Below are 15,940 nucleotides of genomic sequence, written 5' to 3'. Positions count from 1 at the left end.
GGGTAGAGTTTAAGGGGGATGTTCACGACAATTTTTGTTTTACACAAAGATATATATAGATCTTGTGCAGGCAGAGGAGGTTAGTTTAACTTTGTATCATGTGTGGCACCAACATGATGGACCGAAGGGCCTGTTGCTCTGCTGTACAGTGCCACAGTCTACGTTTTTGTCCACTAAATTTTATATATATATATATGTGAAGATCAGTGGCATTTCCGTTATTAAATGTTTGGTCTTACGATGGACTCGGGTGTAATTTCATCAGAACAAGAATTCTAAAAACTTGACTAAGTTCAGCTGAACAGATGAAAACAAAGATCTTTAGGAATTGTTAGGTTTCCCTTTTTGGGACAATGTGTTTTGGTCTGTGACCTTGAAAATATATAATTTTATGATTCCTTGTTTATCAGTTGAGGGGTAGAATACAAATACACTGAGGTCATAGTAGACCAACATGAAGCACAAAATTAGAACCAAAAGGAAGCGATTATGTTAGATTATCAGATATTGTCAGAACTAGAGCATTTTAGCTGTAAAGAAAAAACTGGAGAGTGTATGATTGTTTTCTGTGCAACAAGGGACGCTAAGGGGGAGACAAGGGATGCATCACATTATGAGCAGCCTGAGTGGAATGGGGTAGAAAGGACCCATTTCAATTGGCAGAAACTTCCTTGACCTGAGTTGGACACTTCCAGTGGTCGAAGGGTTAGAGGAAAGTTGAGATGAATTTATAATCACTCAAAGGAAGGTGAATTTCTGTAATTTGCTTCCTGAAAGATAACTCCTCCTGACATTTAAAGGTACTTGATGAATGCGTGACATGCTGTAACCACGCGGCAAAGATTGGTTGCTCGGAAGTTGGATTAGGCTGGAAAAATCATTTTTGACGGTCTTACGTAATGGATTATTCAGATATAATGTGCGAAACGGACAAGGACGGCAATGCATGGGGATCCATCCAGGTCCTACATCACGATCATCACCAGTTCCCCATTGCTGCTGATTTGTACACTGGAAGTCCATCTTCCCCACATGAACTACAGTGGTTGAAGATGGCAGCTCACTGCAACCTGAAAGCCCATATCGAAAGATTGAATTTAAAACAAAAGGGGTTCCCACCTGTTGTGTAAGCACAGCATGCACTCATTGCCGAAAACCATGCCATTAGTTCCACAGAATGGATGTTGAAACCATGGGCGTGTAGGTAGAGAATATTTCCCGCATTCAGCATGAAACCACGCCAACGCAAACCACGTTAGTAAAAAAGAGCAAAGTGAGCATTATAAAGAAAAGGGGTCACCTAAATGCAGTATATTTTTAAAAATCTAGTCAAACAGCGTATGACAATACACTAATAATCATTCCATATCATGCCCTCAGTTCAATTTCAACATGCATTTATAAAGTACTTTTAACGCAATAAAATCCCAAGTTACTTTGTAGACAATCAGACATTGTCTTGGAAATGTTCGGACAGGAGCACAAAGATACAGACAAAGAGGCAATGATGAAGAATCCAGGTGCGCTCCGGGAAATGGGGCAGCGACTTCCATGTTGCATTGTCATTACTGCAAACTGCCCCACGCTGAGGGAATGAAACACCTACAGTTTGTCAAAGATACCAGGCCAATGATGGAAGCAATCTCTGGTAATTAGCAGTGTGGTATCTTGTTCCTCGTATAATTTTGCTGAAAATGAGCTCTGATAATGTTCCCTGAAAAAAAGGATCTCAAACTGAGATATGCCGCTGGCTGTGTCCTGTTATAACTTGAAAGACTAAGGGAATCCTGACGCTACAGGCTCAGTTGAAGGGAAGGAACTTCAAACATTGGCTTCAGTGACGTTAATGGAAGGGAAGTGTTCCCCACCTCAATGCTGAGGGTTTGATGCCTTGTCCCGTGTTCCCTTTCTCCCTCTTTTTGCTGCACCCAACCCCACCCGCCCCGCCCCCTTCTCTCACATTTTCATCAGTGATGATGGCGTCATCTACACCAGTATTTCTAATACAAACTATGTCTTTCAACAAACGATTTCCAGGCAACTTGATCAACAAGGGCCGTAACCCATGTCCAATTTATTTTCGACGTCTCTCATTACTTCATTAAGAAATATTCCTTGTCCTGCTATTTCATTCCACCCGCTTCTTTACGGCCTAAAACATTTCCAGTCTTTAGTTCAATGCCACCAGCAACCGACTCGTTGAGCAAAGAATGTTGGAAAACAGTCAAAATGTTCATTAGTATCTTTGTAAACCGCACTCTTCAAAGCATTCAGAAAGAATCACACCTTCCCCGTCCCTTTCAATATTCAGAAGGAAAGTTCTCCCACCCCGGCACTTGGTCCATTCCTCAACGATCCACTTCCCTTCCCCGTCTCGCAGCACTTGTCCCACAAGAGCAGCAGATGCAACGCCTGCCCTTTGAGCCCCTGCCTTCCCACCAGCCAGTGTTTCAAGCACTCTATCCAGGCCGAGCAGTTTTTACCTCCACATCTTTCCACAGTGCACCGCACTCAGCACTCGCCTCGCACTGTGGCGAGGAAGAGCGTGTGAGCGCCTGCGGAACACACTCGTTTCTCCACAGACTCAGTCCCCCGGTCCCAGTTCCCCGTCACTTCAACTCTCTATCGCACTGCCTCTCCTGTGTTTCTGTCCTCCTGCACTGGTCCAAGCAGGTCCACCGTCAAAATCAGAGGTACCACCTCACCTTGTGACTACTACCTGACAATTTCAGGCCCTTTGAAATCTCCGCCCGTCCACCCTTCCACTGTTTCTCAATGCCTCACCTCTTATCTTTCTGTCACTCTTGACCCTTTTGAAGCGTCCACCCCCCCCCCTCCCCCACCTCCGCCCGCATCCCCAACGTTTCCTTCTACATCAGTCCACGTTGGTGATGGTCTACCAACACCATCACCACAGTGAAGAAGGCACAGCAGAGACTCCACTTCCTGAGGATCCTCAGGAAGACCAACCTGCAGGAGAAGCTCATGATGTCCTTCTATCGCTGCTCCATCGAGAGTGTGCTGGGATACTGTATAACCACATGGTATGCCAACTGCTCAGAAAAGGACAGGAAGGCCCTTCAGAGGGTCATCGCGACGGCCCAGAAGATCATCGGCTGCTCACTGCCCTCCCTGGAGCACCTGTTCAGCCTACGCTGCCTCAGTAGAGCAGGCAAAATAATAAAAGATCCATCCCACACCGGCCACCGTCTGTTTGTTCATCTGCCCTCTGGTCGACGTTTCAGGTCGATCAAATCCCGAACAAACATACTTAAGAACAGTTTTTACCCCAGGGCCATACGAGAACTGAACACTACTTTCTGCACTAGGCAACTCTGTTAAAACTTTTGTACTTAATATAATTGTATTTATTTGTTTTTGCATTTATTGCATATATGTTTTTACGCACCGTCAGGATTGGCTATTTTTTAATTTCGTTGTACTCGTTGCAATGACAATAAATGAATATTATTATTATTATTATTAATATTTCTACAATTCCCAGTTCTCTCTGCATTTTAACCCTTGTTTTCCATGAGAGGTCATCTACCTGAAACGTTCCGTTCCCTCCCACTCCCAGGACCCTGCCTGTCCTGTCCACCACTAGCGCCCAAACTCTACATCAGTCCATTGTAAAGTATAAGGCTCAGTAACTTATGGCTGTCACAGTGGCGACTCGTTGAGCAAAGAATGCTGGAAAACAGTCAAAATGTTCATTAGTATCTTTGTAAACCGCACTCTTCAAAGCATTCAGAAAGAATCACACCTGAATCGGAAAAGCACCTAACCCCATTTAGCGAGAATTGCATTAAACTACCTCCGAGTTCAATGGGCACACAGGTCGGGTACTGATATCCTTGTAGTTTCACAGACCTGGTCTATATTGCTCTATGAATCATTAAACATAATAAAACTCCCCAACTTCTGTAAAGAATGGTATTTTCGGATGCAGCGCTGAGATGAAATAGATTTCAGTCCCGGCTGTGCATCTCCCGTCCCGGAGCTGTCCGCTCAGACAGCCGCCACCAGGAGCCGGTACCTGAAGCGCAGATGGTCAACGTTAGCAGGAACTTCATCTTCACTCCACGGGTGCAGTTTGAGCGGCGATCTCCGGGGCTCCTTATGTATCCGCGCACAGCGAGCGCTCCCATCCTTCATCCTGTTCTCAGCGAATCACACACAGCCAGTGATTGATACACGGATCAGACTGACAACGCGGATATCAGTAGTCGGGCTTTGAGTTTGTATTCACAGGAGTGATACAGTGAAAAGCTTTTTTTGTTGCGTGCTATCCGATCATCGAATAGCCTATACATGATGACAATCACGCCGTCCACGCTGAACAGATGTAGAGTAAAAGGTATATTTAGTACAAGATAAAATCTGGAAAATATCCGATCAAAGATAGTTCAAATGTCTCCAATGGGGTAGATGGGAGTTGAGAACCACACTCTAGCTGGTGATAGGATAGTTCAGTTGCCTGATAGGATATTGAAGTTGTATAGAATGCATTGTTTATTAGGGAGGGTCAAATTATCACCAGCAATATTGCCTGACTTTGCTTTGCTGCCATTTATAGTTTTCATGCCTTGCGGTGGGTGATTGTACTGGGATCTATTACCTCTTGGCATTCCTGAAGGCTTTGCAAAAATCCTAGCAATTTTCTTGTCCAGCTCAGGATCATTTGACTTGGCCTAAATAAAGTGGGAATCATTAACTGGGCAGTAATTTACAGATCAATTTCTCCAATCTCAAATGGTCCCAAAGTGCTTCACCAAAAAGCTTCAAATATGGTCTCCATGAAATTTGGTGGCCAATTTAAAGCAGCATGGTCTCCTGAATGAAAATGGTGAAATATCTATTTTCCAAAGTCAAATGTGTGATAAATCGGACCCTGATGGAGCCATCAGCTGTTCTGACTTATATCTGAGACGAATCTTGGTTCAACAGCTTTTGATTGGCAGAAGGATGACGAAAGACCAGAGATGGGAAGAAGTCAGAAGGGGACAGGGGATTCATTTAACTTGGCTTTATGTTCGCCGCAGACATCATGGACTGAAGAGCCGGTTTCTGCGCTGTGTTGCTCTATGTTCATGTTCTCACAGTGAAGACTGGCTCGATTATGGTATTCAAAGACTGATGGATAAAGACTTGAAAGGAAACGATTGCTGGACTCTGGTGGGCAGGGATGTGGGATCAGCTGTTCTGCTCTCAATGGACTAAATGGACTCCTTCCAGGGTTTAACCTGTCTGTAATTCTGAAGAAAGAAAAGTAGAGTTGTGTGGAGGGACACAGAGCCACTACCTCCCATTTGATTATAATGACATTGAAGGAAGTATTTGTTCACATGAATGACAAGTGTTTTTAACATTAGATATGATAGTGGCATTTAAAATGCTTTTAGATAGGCACCTGGATATGCAGGGAATGGAGGAATAAAGATCTTGTGCGGGCAGATGGAGATTAGTTTAACTTGGTATCATGTTTGACACCAACACATTAAGTTGAAGGGCTTGTTCGTCTTCTGCACAGTGCTATGTTCCAAGTTTTTGCCCAATAAACAATATATATACATGAAGATCAGTGGCATTGCAGTCATTAAATATTTGTTCTCACAATAGGAGTGGGTTTAGTGGAGTTGCCCCACTTTCCCTCACACCCTGGCGGAGAGAGATGGAGACCCAACGCTCGTCTAGATCAACCCCAGGAACATGTCTCACTGACTCAGTAGCTGCCCTTCACCAGCACGGCTGACTGATGAATGCGTGCAAGGGAAAAATGCTGCTGATCAAAGTAGTAACTGATTAATTTATTGGTTCTTGTCAACTATAATCTTGATGAATGGATTATCTAAAAAAAAGAACCTTCCATAAATGAATTAAACCAAAAATATTCAAAATTTTATTTATTTGTGCGATGTCTTTAGAATTGGCAAACCTATATTTTATTATCTGAACATGATTGCTTTGTGAACCTGGTGGCAAGCTGCCTCCTGAAGATTTTGTTAGTCTGGCCTTTTATCCTGACCTGTCGGGCTTACGCTGCTTCTATCTCTTATAGCTTACCAAGGGGAGTTCAAGGCAATAATAGTTTAATTGTTTTGTTTATGGAATAACCTGCCAAAGGAGGTAGTTGAAGCAGATACTATAACAACTTGTAAAAGACATTGGCCAAAAGCAGGTAGATGGAACCAGTGTAGATTGGGCCTTCTGATCAGCCTGGACGTTGGACCGACAGGCCTGTATCCTTGCTGAATGACTTTATGTAGGACTTGATTACATGGATAGACTGCAGATGATGGTTGGTCTCCTAAAAACAGTCCCGGTTGAGAGGGGCCATGATGGAAGTATGTAAAATCAGTAATGTCTAAAAAGTGAGGACTGTCAGAGGATAATGGACCAGAGGGCATGAAACAAAGGTGACTGTCAAAAGAAGTAGAAGTGACATAACCAAACATCTTTTACACAGTGAGTGGCTGGATTCTGGAGAATATGATGTGCAGTTCTGATCACCCTTTTACAAGAGGGAAGTGAAGGCTTTGGAGAGGCTGCAGAAGAGATTTACCAGGACACTGGAGGGTGTTAGCCATAAGGAAATGTTGGACAATCTTGGGATGGTTTTCTCTGGAACATCGAAGGCAAAGTGGAGACCTAATTGAACTTTATATAATTATGATGGGCATAGATAGGGTAGACAGTCAAAATATTTTCCCAGGGTAGAAATGTCAAAAACAAGAGGGCAGAGCATTAAAGTCAGAGGGGGAAAACATAAAGTGGATGTGCGAGGCTCATTTTTTTATACAGACGGTCATGGGTGTTTGGAATGTGCTGTTGGAAGCAGATTTGATCATGGTATTTTAGAGGCTTTTACATAAATACTTGAAAATGCAGCAAATGGAAGAATATGGATCATTTGTATGTAGAAACATCTCAGTGTGTGAGGCAGCATCTCTGGAGAACATGGATAGGCAGTATTTTGGGTTGGGACCCTTCTTCATACTGATTGTAGTGGAAGGGAGTAAAGGGGAAGAGAGGCGGAGGCACGACAAAGCTTGGCAAGTGATAGGTGGATGCAGGTGAGGGGGCTTTTGATTGGCAGAAGGATGAAGAAAGGCCAGAGATGGAAAGAAGGCAGAAGGGGACAGAAAGAAAAAGATTGCTAGACTCTGGTGGGCAGGGATGTGGGATCAGCTGCTATGCTCTCAATGGACTAAATGGCCTCCTTCCAGGGTTTAACCTGTCTGTGATTCTGAAGAAGGTAAAGTAGAGTTGTGTAGAGGGACACAGAGCCACAACCTCCCATTTGATCATAATGACATTGAAGGAAGTATTTGTTCACACGAATGACAAGTATTTTGACATTATTTATTGATAGACCAGTTAACTCTTTGCAAACGCTATGCGAGGGCTGATTCCTGATCAGGTAGAATATGAGGACAACTACATTCTTCATCAGCTCTCCATGGACACCTAGTCAGCAAATCCACCTCCTGTTCTGAAGAAAAGCTCAACATGTTAAAGGGATGGAGTCGGTAGACTGTCGCCCATCGACTAAACGGCATCAATCTTCATGTGATAACGCAAAGTTCTCCTGTGTCCTTCTGACTCCTGCATCGTCACCTTGACAGGGTCCACTCTTCACAATTTGAACATTTTGTTTGCTCAAGCTGAGGAAACCAGAGGAAAACAAAACATTTAAGTAAAAAGCCTTTCAGTAGCCTGGTATGAAAGGACTTAGACAACGATCCTGATAAAATACCTGGGAATATTTGCTGCCATTAAACGATGACACAACTTTGTATAAAGACAAATAAATTAGTTTGACACTGAAAGGCTTTGCTTTAAGGTAGGATGGGCAAAGTTTAAGGCGGATTTGCAGAGCAAGTTTTTTTTTTACACAGAGAATGGTGGGTGCTTGGAACATGCTTCCAGGGGTGGAGGCAGATATGATAGTGGCATTTAAGAGGCTTTTAAATAGGCACCTGGATATGCAGGGAATGGAGGGATGAAGGTCTTGTGCAGGCAGATGGAGATTAGTTTAACTTGGTATGTTTGGCACCAACACAGTGGGTTGAAGGGCTTGTTCGTCTTCTGCACAGTGCTATGTTCCAACATTTTGCCCAATAAACAATATATATACATGAAGATCAGTGGCATTGCAGTCATTAAATATTTGTTCTCACAATAGACTCGGGTTGAATTTTCATTCTAAGAACACGGATTCTAAAAACTTTAGAGTTCAGCTGAACAAATGGAAATGAGAAGCTTGAGGGATTATCAGGTTTAAACAGTAGTAGCTACAACATTCATTTTTGGGGCAGTGTGTTTTGGTTTGTGACCTTGAAAATATATAATTTTATGATTCCTTGTTGTGTTTTGAGGCGTAGAATACAAATAAACTGAGCACATGGTAGACCAACATGAAGCACAAAAAAGATGGGACCACGTTAGATTTATCAGGCAATTGCCAGAACTGGAGCATTTTAGCTGTGAAACAGTCTGGATGTGGTATAGTCGTTTTCTGTGCAACAAGAGAGGCTGAGAGGAGAGACAACTGAGGTGCATGACATTGTGAGCAACCTGAGCAGAATGGGGTAGAAAGGCCACATTCCCCACGGCAGAAAAGTCATTGACCAGGGTCGGCCACTTCCAGTGGGAGAAGGTTTACAGGAAAATTTAGATGAATTTATAATCACTCAAAGGGGGGTGGATTTCTGTAATCTGCTTCCTGAAAGATGTTCTCACGACATTTAAAGGTACTCGATGAGTACACGACGTGGTATAAACTACGCGGCAAAGATTGGTTGCTCTGAAGTTGGATTAGGCTGGAAAAATCATTTTGACGGTCTTACATATGATACACTTAATGGATTATTTTGATATAATGTGCTCTCACCCCACCTCAACAACGTAAACGAAACGTGGGGAAAGGACAAAGATGGCAATGCATGGGGATCCCTCCAAATCCCACATCACGACCATCACCAGTTCTCCCTTGCTGCTGATTTGTACACTGGAAGTCCATCTTCGCACATGAACTACAATGGATGAAGATGGCAGCTCACTGCCACCTGAAAACCCCGTATCGAAAGATTGAATTTAAAACAAAAGGGTTTCTCACTCATTGTGTGCGCACATCAGGCACTCATTCAAGTAAACGATGTCATCGGTTCCACAAACTGGATTCGGATCCCATGGACATACAGGTAGAAGATATTTCCCGCATTCAGGCTGAAACCACACAAACTCATACCATTAGTAAACAAAGAACAAAATTAGCAAAATAAACAAAAAGAGACATCTAAATGTAGTATATTGAAAACAATCCAGTCAAGCAGCATCTGACAATAAACTTAAAATCATTCAATCTCATGTCTTCAGATCAATAGCAACATGCATTTATAAAGTACTTTTAACGCAAACAACATCCCAAGATGCGTTGTAGACAATCAGACTGTCACGGAAATACGAGGACAGGTGGACAAAGATACAGTCAAAGAGGCAAAGATGAAGGAGCCAGGTGCGCTCCGGGAAATGGGGCAGCGACCTTCATGTTGCATTGTTATTGCTGCAAACTGCCCCACGCTTCTTCTTCTTTCGTGTCCATCATTCAAATGTTACATCACTTTCATCGTCCGTCCTGAAAAGGGCGCACGCTTCCGGCGACAAGCAGTGGGAGCCGCACTTGTACAGTTGGCGCTGCGGAATTAAACACCTACAGATTGTTAAAGATACTCGGCCAATGATGGAGAGCAGGTTGGAAGCAATCTCTGGTGATTAGCAGTGTGGTGTCTTGTTTCTCATACAAGTCTGTTGAAAAGGATGATGTTCACCGTATAAAGGTTTTCAAACTGAGATATGGCGCCGGCTGTGTCGTGTAATAACGTGAAGAGTTAAAGTAATGGAATCATGACGGCTACAGGCTCAGTGACTGTGAGGGGAAGGAACCTCAAACATTGTCTTCGGTGAAGTTTATGGAAGGGAAGTGTTCCCCACCCCGATGCTGAGAGTTTGGTGCCTTGTCCCACGCTCCCTTTCTCTTTCCGCCTCTTTTTGCTTCATTTGTCTGTCCTGCAATTTCATTCCACCCGCTTCTACACGACCTCCAACATTTCCAGTCTTTAGTTCAATGCCACCAGCAACCAACCCTTCCCCGTCCCTTTCAATATTCAGAAGGAAAGTTCTCCCACCCCGTCACTTGGTCCATTCTTCAGCGATCCACTTCCCTTCCCCGTCTCACAGCACTTGTCCCACAAGAGCAGCAGATGCAACGCCTGCCCTTTGAGCCCCTGCCTTCCCACAGCCCAGTGTTTCAAGCACTCTATCCAGGCCGAGCAGTTTTTACCTCCACATCTTTCCACTAAGTGCACCGCACTCAGCACTCGCACTGTGGCGAGGAAGAGCGTGTGAGCGCCTGCGGAACACACTCGTTTCTCCACAGACTCAGTTCCCGGGTCAATAGACAATAGACAATCGGTGCAGGAGGAGGCCATTCGGCCCTTCGAGCCAGCACCGCCATTCAATGTGATCATGGCTGATCATTCTCAATCAGTACCCCATTCCTGCCTTCTCCCCATAAAAAAAAAAAAAAGAAGTTCTCCCCATACCCCCTGACTCCGCTATCCTTAAGAGCTCTATCTAGCTCTCTCTTGAAAGCATTCAGAGATTTGGCCTCCACTGCCTTCTGAGGCAGAGAATTCGCAACTCTCTGACTGAAAAAGTTTTTCCTCATCTCAGTTCCAAATGGCCTACCCCTTATTCTTAAACTGTGGCCCCTTGTTCTGGACTCCCCCAACATTGGGAACATGTTTCCTGCCTCTAACGTGTCCAACCCCTTAATAATAGAAACATAGAAACATAGAAAATAGGTGCAGGAGTAGGCCATTCGGCCCTTCGAGCCTGCACCGCCATTCAATATGATCATGGCTGATCATCCAGCTCAGTAGCCTGTACCTGCCTTCTCTCCATACCCCCTGGTCCCTTTAGCAAAAAGGGCCACATCTAACTCCCTCTTAAATATAGCCAATGAACTGGCCTCAACTACCTTCTGTGGCAGAGAATTCCACAGACTCACCACTCTCTGTGTGAAGAAATGTTTTCTCATCTCGGTCCTAAAAGACTTCCCCCTTATCCTTACGCTGTGACCCCTGGTTCTGGACACCCCCAACATCGGGAACAATCTTCCCGCATCTAGCCTCTCCAACCCCTTAAGAATTTTATATGTTTCTATAAGATCCCCCCTCAGTCTTCTAAATTCCAGCGAGTACAATCCCAGTCTATCCAGTCTTTCCTCATATGCAAGTACCTCCATCCCAGGGATTAATCTGGTGAACCTTCTCTGTACTCCCTCTAAGGCAAGAACGTCTTTCCTCAGGTTAGGAGACCAAAACTGCACACAAAACTCCAGGTGCGGTCTCACCAAGGCCCTGTACAACTGCAGCAGAACCTTCCTGCTCCTAAACTCAAATCCTCTTGCTATGAATGCCAACATAACATTCGCTTTCTTCACTGCCTGCTGCACCTGCATGCTTGCTTTCATTGACTGGTGCACCATGACACCCAGGTCACATTGCATCTCCCCTTCTCCCAATCGATCACCATTCAGGTAATACTCTGCTTTCCTGTTCTTGCCGCCAAAGTGGATAACCTCACATTTATCCACATTATATTGCATCTGCCATGCATTTGCCCACTCGCCTAATCTATCCAAGTCACTCTGCAGCCTCCTAGCATCCTCCTCGCAGCTAACACTGCCACCCAGCTTCGTGTCATCCGCAAACTTTGAGATGTTGCATTCAATTCCCTCGTCCAAATCATTAATAGACACTGTAAATAACTGGGGTCCCGGCACTGAGCCTTGCGGTACCCCACTAGTCACTGCCTGCCATTCCGAAAAGGACCCGTTTATTCCTACTCTTTGCTTCCTGTCCGCCAACCAATTTTCTATCCACCTCAAAACTGAACCCTCAATACCGTGTGCTTTAAGTTTGTACACCAATCTCCTATGTGGGACCTTGTCGAAGGCCTTCTGAAAGTCCAGATATAACACATCGACTGGTTCTCCCTTATCCACTCTACTAGTTACATCCTCGAAAAGTTCTATAAGATTCGTCAGACATGATTTGCCTTTGGTAAATTCATGCTGACTTTGTCCGATGATTTCACCACTTTCCAAATGTGATGCTATCACATCTTTAATAACTGACTCTAGCATTTTCCCCACTACCGATGTTAGGCCAACTGGTCTATAATTCCCCGTTTTCTCTCTCCCTCCCTTTTTAAAAAGTGGGGTTACATTAGCTACCCTCCAGTCCTCAGGAACTACTCCAGAATCTAAAGAGTTTTGAAAAATTATCACTAATGCATCCACTATTTCTGAGGTTACTTCCTTAAGCACTCTGGGATGCAGCCTATCTGGCCCTGGGGATTTATCTGCCTTTAATCCATTTAATTTACCTAACGCCACTTCCCGACTAACCTGGATTTCCCTCAGTTCCTCCATCTCATTAGACCACCGGTCCCCCGCTATTTCCGGCAGACGGTTTATGTCTTCCTTAGTGAAGACAGAACCAAAGTATTTGTTCAATTGGTCTGCCATCTCCTTGTTCCCTATGATCAATTCACCTGTTTCTGACTGCAAGGGACCTACATTTGCCTTAACTAATCTTTTTCTCTTGACATATCTATAAAAGCTTTTGCAGTCTGTTTTTATGTTCCTTGCCAGTTTTCCCTCATAGTCTATTTTCCCTTTCCTAATTAAGCCCTTTGTCTTCCTCTGCTCGACTCTGAATTTCTCCCAGTCCTCTGGTATGCTACATTTTCTGGCTAATCTGTATGCTTCATCTTTTGTAAGCATATAATCTTATACGTTTCGATAAGATCTCCTCTCATCCTTCTAAATTCCAGTGTATACAAGCCTAGTCGCTCCAGTCTTTCAACATATGATAGTCCCGCCATTCCGGGAATTAACCTAGTAAACCTACGCTGCACGCCCTCAATAGCAAGAATATCCTTCCTCAAATTTGGAGACCAAAACTGCACACAGTACTCCAGGTGCGGTCTCACTAGGGCCCTGTACAACTGCAGAAGGACCTCTTTGCTCCTATACTCAACTCCTCTTGTTATGAAGGCCAACATTCCATTGGCTTTCTTCACTGCCTGCTGTACCTGCATGCTTCCTTTCAGTGACTGATCCACTAGGACACCCAGATCTCGTTGTACGTCCCCTGTTCCTAACTTGACACCATTCAGATAATACTCTGCCTTCCTATTCTTACCACCAAAGTGGATAACCTCACACTTATCCACATTAAACTGCATCTGCCATGTATCCGCCCACTCACACAACCTGTCCAAGTCACCCTGCAACCTCATAGCATCTTCCTCACAGTTCACACTGCCACCCGGCTTTGTATCATCTGCATCATTGCAGTTCCCCGTCACTACAACTCTCCATCTCACTGCCTCTCCGGTTTTTTTGGCCTCCTGCACTGGTCCAAACAGGCCCACCGTCAAGACCACACCTCACCCTGTGACTATTACCTGATTATTTCAGGTCCTTTTATCTCTCCGTCCGTCCAACATATCATTCTCAGTGCTTCATTTTATTCACAAAATGCTGGAGTAACTCAACAGGTCAGGCAGCATCTCGAGAGAGAGAAGGAATGGGTGACGTTTCGGGTCGAGACCCTTCTTCAGACTGATGTCAGGGGGGCGGGACAAAGGAAGGATATAGGTGGAGACAGGAAGATAGAGGGAGATCTGGGAAGGAGGAGGGGAAGGGAGGGACAGAGGAACTATCTGAAGTTGGAGAAGTCGATGTTCAATGCCTCACCTCTCAGCTTTCACTGTCACACTTTAGCCTTCTGAAGCGAACCTCCCTCCACCACCCCACCATCCCCACCACCACCACCCACCCCCCCCCCCCCCCCTCCACCCACCCACCACACTACCACCCCCGAACATTTACTGCTTTCTACAACTCCCTGGTTTTCCATGAGAGGTCACCTACCTGAAACATTCCGTTCCCTCCCACTCCCACTAACCCTGCCTGTCCTGTCCACCACTAGCGCCCAAACTCTACATCAGTCCATTGTAAAGTATAAGGCTCAGTAACTTACGGCTGTCACAGTGGCGACTCGTTGAGCAAAGAATGCTGGAAAACAGTGAAATGTTCATTAGTATCTTTGTAAACCGCACTCTTCAAAGCATTCAGAAAGAATCACACCTGAATCGGAAAAGCACCTAACCCCATTTAGCGAGAATTGCATTAAACTACCTCCGAGTTCAATGGGCACACAGGTCGGGTACTGATATCCTTGTAGTTTCACAGGCCTGGTCTATATTGCTCTATGAACCATTAAACATAATAAAACTCCCCAACTTCTGTAAAGAATGGTATTTGCGGATGCAGCGCTGAGATGAAATAGATTTCAGTCCCGGCTGTGCATCTCCCGTCCCGGAGCTGTCCGCTCAGACAGCCGCCACCAGGAGCCGGTACCTGAAGCGCAGATGGTCAGTGTTAGCAGGAACTTCATCTTCACTCCACGGGTGCAGTTTGAGCGGCGATCTCCGGGGCTCCTTATGTATCCGCGCACAGCGAGCACTCCCATCCTTCATCCTGTTCTCAGCGAATCACACACAGCCAGTGATTGATACAGGGATTAGATTGGCAACGCGAATATCGGTGGTCGGACTTTGAGTTTGGCCGCACTGTATCCACACGAAAGAAACCTTTTATTATATATAAGGCGTACTATTTCTAAGTCCCATTCCCGAAGTGAAGCAACATTTAGTTCATTATTATTGTCACGTGTACGGAGGTACAGGGAAAGCTTTTTTGTTGCGTGCTCTCCAGTCAACGAATAGCCTAAACATGATGACAATCAAGCCGTCCACGTTGTGTAGATGTAGGGTAAAGGATATATGAATGAGTACAAGATAAAGTCTGATAAAGTCCGTTTAAAGATAGTTCAAAGGTCTCCAATGGGATAGATGGGAGTTGAGGACCACTCTAGCTGGCGATAGGATAGTTCAGTTGCCTGATAACAGCTGGGAAGAAACTGTCCCTCAATCTGGAGGTACGATTTGCAATTTTCTGTACCTCTTGGCGGATAGGAGAGGGGAGGGTGAGGCTAGTCCTTGATTGTGCTAGTGGCCTTGCGAGGCAGCATGAAGTGTAAATGGATTCCAGGAGGGAAGGCTTGTTTGCGTGAAGGCCTGGGCTACATCCACAACTCTCTGTAATTTCTTGTGGTCTTGGATGAAGAAGTTCTCAAACCAGGTTGTGATGCATCCCATCAAAATGCTTTCTATGGCACGTCTGTAGAAGTTGGTGAGGGTTGTTCGGGATGTGCTGAACTTCCTAAGCATTCTAAGGAAGTAGACGCATGGGTGTGATTTCTTGGCCATTGCTTTGAAGTGAAACTTTCTTTGCTTTCTGAAGTCAATCACAATCTCTTTTGTCTTGCTGACATTGAGGGTCAGGTTGTTGTTCTGCCACCAGGTTAGGAGGATCTCAATTTCCTTCCTGTACTCCATCTCGTCATTATTTGATATTCGACCCACTATGGTGGTGTCATCTGTGAACTTGTAATTTGTGTTGGATTGATATTTGCTTGCACAGTCATGAGTGCATAAGGCATATTGTAGGGGGCTGAGAACACATCCTTGTGGGGCATCAGTGTTGAGGATTATCGTAGAGGATGATTTGTCCCCTATCCTCACTGATTGTGGTCTGTTGGTCAGGAAGTCGAGGATCCAGTTGCAGAGCGGAGTGCTGACTCCAAGTTCAATGAGTTTGGATATGAGCTTATTGGGATAATGGTATCGAAAGCTGAACTGTTGTTAGTGCATCAAAGTCTGATGTAGGTATTCTTCTTATCCAAGTGTTCCAGGGATGAGTGTAGGGCCATGGAGATGGCATCATCTGTAGACCTGT

This window comes from Rhinoraja longicauda, chromosome 3, assembly GCF_053455715.1.
Source record: "Rhinoraja longicauda isolate Sanriku21f chromosome 3, sRhiLon1.1, whole genome shotgun sequence".
Lineage (NCBI taxonomy): Eukaryota > Metazoa > Chordata > Chondrichthyes > Rajiformes > Arhynchobatidae > Rhinoraja > Rhinoraja longicauda.
The sequence above is the reverse complement of the archived record's forward strand: the minus strand, read 5'-3'. Positions refer to the sequence as shown.